At 44.1% G+C, this 10,597-nt stretch overlaps 2 long non-coding RNA genes across 2 annotated transcripts in view; one reads left to right on the forward strand and one right to left on the reverse strand.

Moving 5' to 3' along the window:
• The window catches only part of LOC102949505, a 104,129-nt gene extending 99,623 nt beyond the window's left edge, over positions 1 to 4,506 (reverse strand). The window contains exon 1 of the long non-coding RNA XR_006207842.1: positions 4,217 to 4,506. This is a non-coding gene — a long non-coding RNA (uncharacterized LOC102949505). The remainder of the gene's footprint in view (positions 1 to 4,216) is intronic.
• A 138-nt stretch (positions 4,507 to 4,644) lies between these two features.
• LOC102949022 lies at positions 4,645 to 10,216 on the forward strand. Its single transcript, XR_006207843.1, has 3 exons — positions 4,645 to 4,800; positions 7,155 to 7,450; positions 9,963 to 10,216. It is a non-coding gene; the product is annotated as an uncharacterized LOC102949022 (long non-coding RNA).
• Positions 10,217 to 10,597: the final 381 nt, after the last annotated feature.

Below are 10,597 nucleotides of genomic sequence, written 5' to 3' on the forward strand. Positions count from 1 at the left end.
CTCCGTAGATTTACAATGGAAACAACACCTATGGTGGATACAACATTACTGGCCCCAAAATAACAAGATAATGAAAAGAGATCTTATAGGAGGGATAGGAACAGGATTAGGCATATTGGGGCAGGCAGAATTTGCTGCTGCTGAGGAACGACACAATTTGGAAAAGGATTCCTTATCCAAAATAGGCCATATTCAAGGCACTTTGTTTCAAGAAGAAGGCAAAGGATGGGAAACTCTTTCAAAAGAAAACGAGGTCTTAGTAAGGTGGATAAGTAAGACCAGAGAAACCGTACAAAGGCATTTCCAAACTCAAACCTGGGAAAGGGCATGTATTCTCACCCAGGAAGGATTGCTCACCATGTTAATGCAGATGGAATCTGAGGTGGCCATGGGACAATGGCCTACTCTAATGAATGCTGAATTGGAAACTCAAAAATTATGGCCTATATATGGAAGCCCCAAGTTATGGAAGATTATTACTGGGGGCTGTAACTCGAGGCGTTGCATCTTAAGGGCACATGTGCCTCGGATGGACCATGCTAATTCATATCCAATAGTTCAGCTTGCAGGCATAGGGATTATATTAAATCAGACGAGGATTTTGCCAATGGGGAGTCGATGGGCCATAATGTCAAATGAATCAGCTTGGGCTCCCATATCTCTTTCTAACTGCGAAGAGAGAAATAAAATCTGGCTGTGCCCTCAACAAAGCTGGAACCCTGATTTCGCTCAGGTCTGGCCACTCGTCTCTACCCCGATAACCAATAGCATTTGGTACATGGGTAGAGGGAAATTTTGCTGGGAAAGTAAACAAGGAGAAATAGCTGACACAGAGAGTTTTACCTGTGAGCATATGTACCATGTACTAAATCATACTGGAGTATGGTGCAACACTGGAACCGTTGGTCGAATACATTTACAAAAGATTAACAAGACTTATAGTAATCTGGATATTGAAGATCAATCTTTCCTTGAGGTAGAATTAAATATGCCTCATGGAATTGTTCCTATGGAAACTGGATGGCCAAAGGAAGAATTGAGGATTGAGGACCACGAGCTAGTTCAGGTGCTTAATTATTCTAATCAACAATATCACCAGATCCAAATAAGTATGGAAGAGGGAGGAAAAGCTATAGTTAAATTGGTAAAAAATTATGACCAGACATGCCAGGGATTTTTAAAATGGCTACAATGCAGCTTTCCTTCCTATGTTGTGGCTTCCTCCCTAGGGGGCGTTGCCTTTGGAATATTGCTTGTTGGTCTGATATTCTTTTTGTGTGTCATTCGTAGACGCTGTTGTATACGCCAGAAAAATAAGACATCCAAGGTAATTTTGCAAACCAAGATGTAACAAACACCCCTCTCATTAGATCGGATCTCTGGATCGACTTCTGAACGTGCCCTGACTGCGCGGTTCCCCTGTCATCGTCCCCCTTCAGCAGGAAGCAGTTTAGATCGGTCGTCGTCCTGGTTCATAATAGCAGTTAGGAGTCATGTGTTCAGAGTGGGGATTATAATAGGGAGAGATAGGATAAAATAGGCAGAGAGGGAAAGGTTAGGACCTGAGGTCCCTGTGTGGAGAAAAACACATATTTTGAAACAATGCTGGGAGCATCTGACTACGCCAAACCCCCTCAGGCATAAGGACCCTCTTAAGAATGTAAGACACCACCTACTCCCCCTCAGGTTTCCCTCAGGAATTTGACAATCAAAATACCTGACTGAAATAACTAAACCATAAAACTTATCTTAACCGAGGGACAGTATTGACCAGTCTGACTCCTCACACAATGGAGTCGAGCCAGTCAGGAATGGATAACCCAGCGCCTGCGCCTAGAGTTGTGCAGCCAGTAAGGGTAGAACCTGACAAGGAACGAGGGGGCAGGGAAGGGGTGACCAGATTCTTATAAAACAAGGACCCCTGCCTATGGTTGCGGGTATTCACCTTCAAATGCCCCCTCTCTGTAAAGAGAGCTTTCCTGCTATTCTTCCTTTCTGACCTTACACTCTAATAAACTTCTGCCTGCTGCTCGTTCCGTGTCCACCTCTTCATTCGTCGAAGCGGCGAGACAACGAAGCCTGGGTATTGATGTACAGAAAATCCTGCAACGCCAGGTTTGGTAGGACGAGGTGGTTCCCTCCCTCGTTTGTCCCTCAGTCCCTTAGTTCTTACAGCCATTGGGCTGCCCTCGCCCTGCCCCTGTGTAGCACTGTACTAGTGTGTGATCACTCACCACCATTCAGCCAAGGGCACATAGGCTCCCAAATCTTCCACCTGCTTCCACCACTAAGTTACAGTATGACTTGGGACTCCTTCCCAGCGTCTAGGAAACTATGAGGACTTTTGTTGTTGAAAGCTCAGTGACTTGAAATCTCATGTAAGGCAAAGAAGCCCTGTAGCACTTAAAACAGAAATTTCACTTCAAGGACTTTTCTGGAGTTATCAGGGAGTCTGCCATGCTGGCGGTGGAAAGCCGCCCTACTACCAGGCAGTCTCAGGACTGGTCTATACTACTCCTCTCCCTTCCTGGCCTACACCACTGCTGGGCCTCAGGACACCAGAGCTGCTGCTCTCCTCTGGCCTGGGTCTCTCCCATCCAAGTACTAACCAGGCCCAACCCTGCTTAGCTTCCGAGATCAGACGAGATTGGGCGCGTTCAGGGTGGTATGGCCGTAGACTGGCCTGGGTCTCAAATGCAGCATCCCTGGACTGCGAGTCAGCCTGAAACCCAGCCCTGCCCTCCTCTGAGCCCATCTCCTTCAGAAGGAGGCCTTCCCTTAGGCACCTCCTTTCCACATCAGAAACCCAAGTGTTCGCTGGTTCTGTTGGGGCCGTAAAACAATCCTGCCAACAAAAAGACCTCTTCATGTGTGTACAGAAGAGAGCAAACACAATTTATTGTTACATAAGAACCAACAGACTCACATGTGAGGTAACTCAGAAGTGACTGGAGTCGACATGATTGCACATGAATTTCTGCAGTAAAGTGGAAGAAGGAATAAGGACAACTTCTCATCTCTCATCTCCTTGAGAGGCTAAGGAGTAGGCCTTGTGAGGATCTCCTGAGTACCTCCAGATGTTGTAGGAATTTTTACCTCAAAACCCGGAGTTCGTTGCTCACCGCTTCAAAGAATGAAGAGGTGGACACAGAACGAGCAGCAGACAGAAGTTTATGAGAGTATAAGCTCAGAAAGGAAGAACAGCAGGAAAGCTCTCTTTACAGAGAGGTGGCATTCGAAGGTGAATGCCTTCTATAGGCAAGGGGTCCTTGTTTTATCAGGTTCTGGTTGTCCTCTTCCCTGTCCCCTCGTTCCTTCTCAGGTTCTACCCTTATTGGCTTGATAACTCTAGATGCTGGGTTGTCCACTCCTGATTGGCTGGATTCCAAGTATGAGGGGGTGGTCTATGGCCATAATGTTCCTTGTGGGTCATGTTTTATGGTCTACCATGTTTTTTCAGTTAGGTCTTTTGTCAAATTCCTAAGGGGAAGTAGGTGGTATTTGTTACATTCTTAAGAGGAACCTTCTATCCGAGGAGGTTTGCTATAGTCAGATGCTCCAAGCATTGTTCCAAAACATGTGTTTTCCCCCACCCAGGAACCTCAGGTCCTAACCTTTCCCTCTCTGCTTATTTTATCCTATCTTTCCCTATCATACAGAGACTCCTGAGTTCATTTTTCATGGTGTGTGTTTATAGTTCCAGAGGTCAGAAGGACCTCAACCTTGCATTATCTTATTTTTTTAAAGTTTATTTATTTTGAGAGTGAGAGCACACGCGTGCGTGCGCGTGCGCGCACACACACGCACGAGCAGGGGAGGGGCAGAGAGAAGAAGAGACAAAATCCCAAGCAGGCTCCTTGCCATCACTGCAGAACCGGATGAGGGGCTTGAACTCACAAACTGTGAGATCATGACCTGAGCCAAGATCAAGAGTCAGACACTTAACCAACTAAACCACCCACGTGCCCCTCAACCTTGCATTATAAAATCAAAAGTTTGTGCCTCTTCTTAGGCCCATTTGGTTTGCATGAAGATTCCCTAAGGATGGAGAAATGGGAGATAGGTGCTTTCTCCCTATAAATAAAGACAATAAATAAATAAATAAATAAATAAATAAATAAATAAAAGACAATAAATAAATAAAAATAAAGACAGTATCCTTATTTTACCTTTACAGTCCCCTTGGAAAAGCCACCAATATTATTCCAAAACTCACCCCTTTTTTGATAGAACTCTAATGACAATCTCCCCTCCTTTTTCTCTTGGTGCATCATTTGGTGCGAATCTGTACAGTTCATTGGTCTTATCAGTAATTTCATGTTCATTATCCCATCTGATCTTCAAAACTCATCATTTTACTGACATAGAAACAAAGTGACTATCGTAAACTTGACTTAAGGGAGCTGAGATGTGAACTCAGGTTTTTGATATCAAAGAGCTCATCTTTTTCAGCCTCCCAGAATAAATTGCTGGGCCATTCTAATGCAAGCAAAGAAAGAAAGGTCATATAAGAAGAGGAAGTAGGGAGAGGCATTTTATATTTCTTCAGTTGAGCACTGTGCTGCATTCTAGAACAGAGGCACTCAATAGAACTCTCTGTGATGATGGAAATGTTCTTTACTTGAACCATCCAATATGGTAGCCACAAGCCACAGCCACATGTGTACATGGGTACTTGAAATTAAGAACTGACTTCTTAATTTTATTTCATCTTAATTGAAATGTAAATTTAAAAAAACACACATAGTCAGTGGCTACCATGTTGAACAGCGCAGCTCCAGAAAGCAAAAGCCCTGCTAGGTGGGTAAGATGTCCCCTTGCCTGGCAACCAGTGGGCTGTGTTTGCCTCAGGCCTTGGAGTGAAGCTTCCACAGATGTTATTCACATTAAGTAGGCTGCCCCTTGGGAAGAAGAACATGTGGGGCCAGAGAGGTTTCAGCTGCTGACATGGCTTGGGCTGTCAACATTCCTGTCCAGTGGGGCTCTGGCTCCCCCAACAGGGCCTGGCCCCTGTCAGCTCCCCCTCCTTCTCTTCCTCTGTCCCCTCTCCCAGCCCAGAGCACGGCACTCATCCCCAGGTTGCTCCTTCAGGCAAATCAGGACAACTTCATCAGAGGATAGAAATCAGGACAGGACAACTTCATCAGAGAATAGAAATAATTGTTCACCTGCTTAAAAGTCATATCAGAACACAGCTGAGAGACCTTCAGAATTCTTTCTTCACACCCACCCTGTTTCACAGTTAAGACAAGGCCTGGAGAGGTGACCAGTAACGTCCTTGGCCTCTTTGCCTAGGGCCCTGACCCACTGAGCTCACAGATGGGGCAGAACGCGTGTGTAAGCAAGAAAACAGGAGCCATCTGGCCATGGTCAGGCATTCCTCTTTCCTGGTTACGTCCATGCAGTGATTCCCTTAAAAGTGATGGTGTGGCACAAGAACAGACATTCAGATCAATGGAATAGAATAGAGAACCCAGAAATGAACCCACAAACGTATGGCCAACTAATCTTTGACAAAGCAGGAAAAAATATCCAATGGAATAAAGGCAGTCTCTTCAGCAAGGGGTGCTGGGAAAACTGGACAGCGACATGCAGAAGAATGAACCTGGACCACTTTCTTACACCATCCACAAAAATAAACTCAAAATGGATGAAAGACCTCAATGTAAGACAGGAAGCCATCACAATCCTCGAGGAGAAAGCAGGCAAAAACCTCTTTGATCTTGGCCGCAGCAACTTCTTACTCCACACGTCTCCAGAGGCAAGGGAAACAAAAGCAAAAATGAACTACTGGGACCTCATCAAAATAAAAAGCTTCTGCACAGCGAAGGAAACAATTAGCAAAACTAAAAGGCAACTGACAGAACGGGAGAAGATATTTGCAAATGACATATCAGATAAAGGGTTAGTATCCAAAATCTACAAAGAACTTATCAAACTCAACACCCAAAAACCAAATAATCCAGTGAAGAAATGGGCAAAAGACATGAAGAGACACTTCTTCAAAGAAGACATCCAGATGGCCAACCGACACATGAAAAATGCTCCACATCACTCATTATCAGGGAAATACAAATCAAAATCACAATGAGATGCCACCTCACACCTGTCAGAATGGCTAACATTAACAACTCAGGCAACAACAGATGTTGGCAAACATGCGGAGAAAGAGATCTCTTTTGCATTGTTGGAGGGAATACAAGCTGGTGCAGCCACTCTGGAAAACAGTATGGAGGTTCCTCAAAAAACTAAAAATAGAACTACCCTACAACCCAGAAATTGCACTACTAGGCATTTATCCACGGGATACAGGTGTGCTGTTTCGAAGGGACACATGCACTCCCATGTTTATAGCAGCACTATCAACAATAGCCAAAGTATGGAAAGAGCCCAAATGTCCATCGATGGATGAATGGATAAAGAAAATGTGGTATATATATATACAATCAAGTATGACTCGGCTATCAAAAAGAAGGAAATCTTGCCATTTGCAAATACATGGATGGAACTGGAGGCTTTATGCTAAGTGAAATTAGTCAGTCAGAGAAAGGCAAAAATCATATGACTTCACTCATATGAGGACTTTAAGAGACAAAACAGATGAACATAAGGGAAGGGAAACAAAAATAATATAAAAACAGGGAGGGGACAAAATAGAAGAGACTCATAAATATGGAGAACAAACCTGAGGGTTATGGGAGGGGTGGTGGGAGGGGGGATGGGCTAAATGGGTAAGGGGCATTAAGGAATCTACTCTTGAAATCATTGCTTCACTATATGCTAATTTATTTGGATGTAAATTTTAAAAAAATAAAAAATAAAGTTAAAAAAAAAGTGATGGTGAATAAGGGTTAAGTTTGGCAAAGAGAACCAAGTTTCTAATCCTTAACTATCAATGCATGCCTTTGGGTCACTTACAGGAGCAAAACATTTCCATCCTGTTCTTAAAGAGTCTCCATAATATAATTCTATTTCTTTAATCGCCCTTTGAAGAGATGAGGCCCAATTCTCATAAACAAAAATACCTTGGAGCATATTTACTGATTGAATAAGAGTACTTATCCATTTGGGGGCTAACTACTAACAATCCTAACACTTTTATAAGCAGAAAGTCCTGCTTCAATTCTAACTTCACTGATTTTTTTCCCCCTCAGCATGGTGTGTCGAGTGCTTAGCCATGCCAGATGGACAAGTCATGAGTAGGCCACATTTGGCTGGAAACATATAAGCTGTATCTGGTGGACTGTGTCAAAGGTCTAAAGTTCAAGGTTTCAGATATGGCACCACAGTCACCTGAGACTTGAAGCAAGAGCCGCTCACCTGATTTGAAACAGTTTGGATAACAAACCATTGGGTACTGCTGAAATGTATCAGGGAATTAGTTGTCATAAAAACATTCAAAATGAACATCCCAAAGGGCCAGCAAGCAGGAAACAGACATGTCAGTAAGGTGGGTAGTGAAGGTTCCCATGAGTATTACATCTCACTTTTAATGACATCATATGAGCCTATGTTCCATTTCTCTCTATAATTAGGGCTAATAATTCAATATCTTCAAGTGGATATTTATGGCAGACTTTGGAAATATTAATCTGTTATTGCTAGAGTTACATTGCTCTGAATTTGAATATGGAAAACACAGCCAAAGACTCGCTCATCTCAAAACACAAAAAATTAGCAAAAAATTAGTCCCATGGGCTTGCTGTCTGATGTCTGGCCAGCAACATGAGAGTGGCTGACTTATTTTAATGTTTCAAACTGCTTCCATTTTATCACTTGGAAAATTTTTCAATTATTCCAACACGGCCACAGAAGAGAGAACATGAGATTTGGAGTCAAAAGTATTGGATTGAAATGCCAAGCCTGACACTTAGATTACTTTCCAAAAATAGCCACCCCTTCCCTACCCACCATCTCCATGGGAGAATTGTATTTCCCTGCACCTTGACTTTGGGCTTGGCCATGTGACTTGTTTTGGCCAATGGAAAACTGGCAGACATGGCTCTTGCACTGCTGTCCTGGCAAGTCCCCGGGTCTGAGGAAGAAGGGTGGCATGGGACCAGAACCAGCTGCAGCCTGCTGTTTACAGTCACCAGCCAACTCCTGCTGATCCCTAGACACAAGAGAGAACAAACGACTACTGTTTTAAGTTTTGGGTGGTTTGTAGTACAATACTCGACACATTAACAAAAACTTGGTTCCAGTTAACCCTGGGATAATGATATCAACACCACATGTAATCCAAATGACATCGTGCTACTATCATTCTACCTGCTTAAGAACAAATGAAGTGCCCCACTCTCACCTTGGCTTCCCAACATTGTATGTGCTGCCAATTTGGTTAAACTGGGACTACACAACTACATTTCCAGAATCCCCTCCCCTGTGTGGTCCTAAGTTAGCATTGGCCACCAGAGAAAGATTGGAAGTGATATTCCAAATTCTGTCACTTGGGATTGCAGACTGGGACCCAGTGCCCTCTGGGGTGACCCTGGATGGCCTGTGCTGCCTTCACAGATAGTGCCCATTAACAGTTTGTTCCCCCCCCCTCCCCTTCTCCACTCTCAATCTTGGCATTCATCTTTGTCCAAAGGTTCAACATTTGACTCTATCCAAGAACTCAGTTCCCCTCTAAGAATGAAATCTGCCCCCAAATCTTTGCTTAGTGACTGGACCCTGCTACCATGATCAGGTCTCAGATGGGAACTACTTGCCTCGGTCCCAAGTGTTGACCCACTGAATAGCACCTGTGGCTCTGTGCCACTTATTGGGATGCCTCATCCCTTACTAGACATTTACCTCTATTTGGGAGCCACCTCTTACTGAATCCCTTCCCTGTCAAATGCCCCTCATTTGACTTCCTTAGATACACCTCCCCCATGTAAGCATTTTGTGAGCTAGGGGATAGTATTTTTAACTGTGATTCCCTATTCATTTGTCCTTTGTTCCAAGCCCTTAACAAGGAATAATTTGTAAAATGGTTTCCCAGTCAAATATGTAATCATGAGCAATTTGTAGGAAGCAGGGAGTGGCGGGCATCCTCCAATGGAGTTAGAGAAATCCTAATTGCTCACACCTGCAGAAGCTGTCACTTTTGTAAGGTGTGTAATTAGCAGCCAGAGTGTGTGCTAGAAACGATGGGATTGTCTGTTTGAACAGGGGACGCAGGCCAGAGACTGCCCAGTTTGGCGCTCTCCAACTCTGTTCATTAGCCCAGCCTGGGCTCTTGGGTCACTTGCTAAGGCTGATTTCATGCCTGAATACAAGGTGGGGGGTCAACTGAGTCCACATGCCTTTCTCCACAAAGCAGGTGTGACCACTTAAAAAAATTGGACCCTCTGTACTTCGCGATTATGAATTTCCTGTTTTTCTAGTCCAGTGGTTCTCAGCTTTGGTTGCACATTAGAATCACCAGGGAGATGCTTTAAGAATCCTGGTGTCCAAGCTGCACCCAGGCCAATTAAATCAGCTTCTCTAAGGCATCGGTTTATAGCTCCTCAGATAATTCCAATGTGCTGCCAAGTTTGAACACTGGTTCTAGATCAGTGGTTCTCAAATGTTAGCTGCATCAGAATCACTCGGAGAGCTTGTTAACACTCGCCCCCAGATTCAGTAAGTGCGGGGGAAGGGTGTCCAATAATTTGCACTTCTCATATTTATTCTAAGAATGCTATCAATGCTCAAAACAATGTTGAATTCCTTTTGGAATCAGAATGGTTAACCTTTGTTTTGCACATATGATAGGTATTGTACTAAATGTTTTAGTCATTAGTTCGTTTAATTATTTTCACAAGGACTGTTTCATCCTTACCCTTCAAGTCTCAGAAGAAGTGCCCCACCTGCGATGCCTTGTGTCTGCCCTTTATCGATACAACTACTGAAGCTGTCACATCACAGTTTGTTTCCTCCTGGGCCGTAACCACAGTCTGTAATCTTACTTCCCCTCTTCCACTCGCCTGCAGGCTCCATGATGGCAGAGACCCTACCGAGTGCCTAACATGTGGCAGGCGCTCCACACACACTTTCTGAATGAATGAATCCACAGATCAACCACAGGAAAGAGGTAGCGTGATGGTCTGCATTTCACACACCAGGACATAGAGATACAGAAAGATTCAGTAACTTGTCCAAGATTATAGTGGACGAACTGAGGTTCAAACCGTGTCTTGACCAGAGCTGGGCTCTCAAACAACTGCAAGAGTTGATCATCAGCCTTAAAATAAAATATCAACCTTCAACTGTCTTTGCCTGACTGCCAGTTGATTCACAGCTATTTTTTCCCCCAGGAAAAATAAAAATCCACAACCAAAACCCATGTGGCCAAACTAAAAAAACAGTGACAATTTCTTTCCCATTTAAAAACTCTATCGTCCATGGGGCGCCTGGGTGGCGCAGTCGGTTAAGCGTCCGACTTCAGCCAGGTCACGATCTCGCGGTCTGTGAGTTCGAGCCCCGCGTCAGGCTCTGGGCTGATGGCTCGGAGCCTGGAGCCTGTTTCCGATTCTGTGTTTCCCTCTCTCTCTGCCCCTCCCCCGTTCATGCTCTGTCTCTCTCTGTCCCAAAAATAAAAATAAAAAAAAAAGTTGAAAAAAAAAAA

This window comes from Panthera tigris, chromosome C2 (assembly GCF_018350195.1).
Source record: "Panthera tigris isolate Pti1 chromosome C2, P.tigris_Pti1_mat1.1, whole genome shotgun sequence".
Taxonomy (NCBI): domain Eukaryota; kingdom Metazoa; phylum Chordata; class Mammalia; order Carnivora; family Felidae; genus Panthera; species Panthera tigris.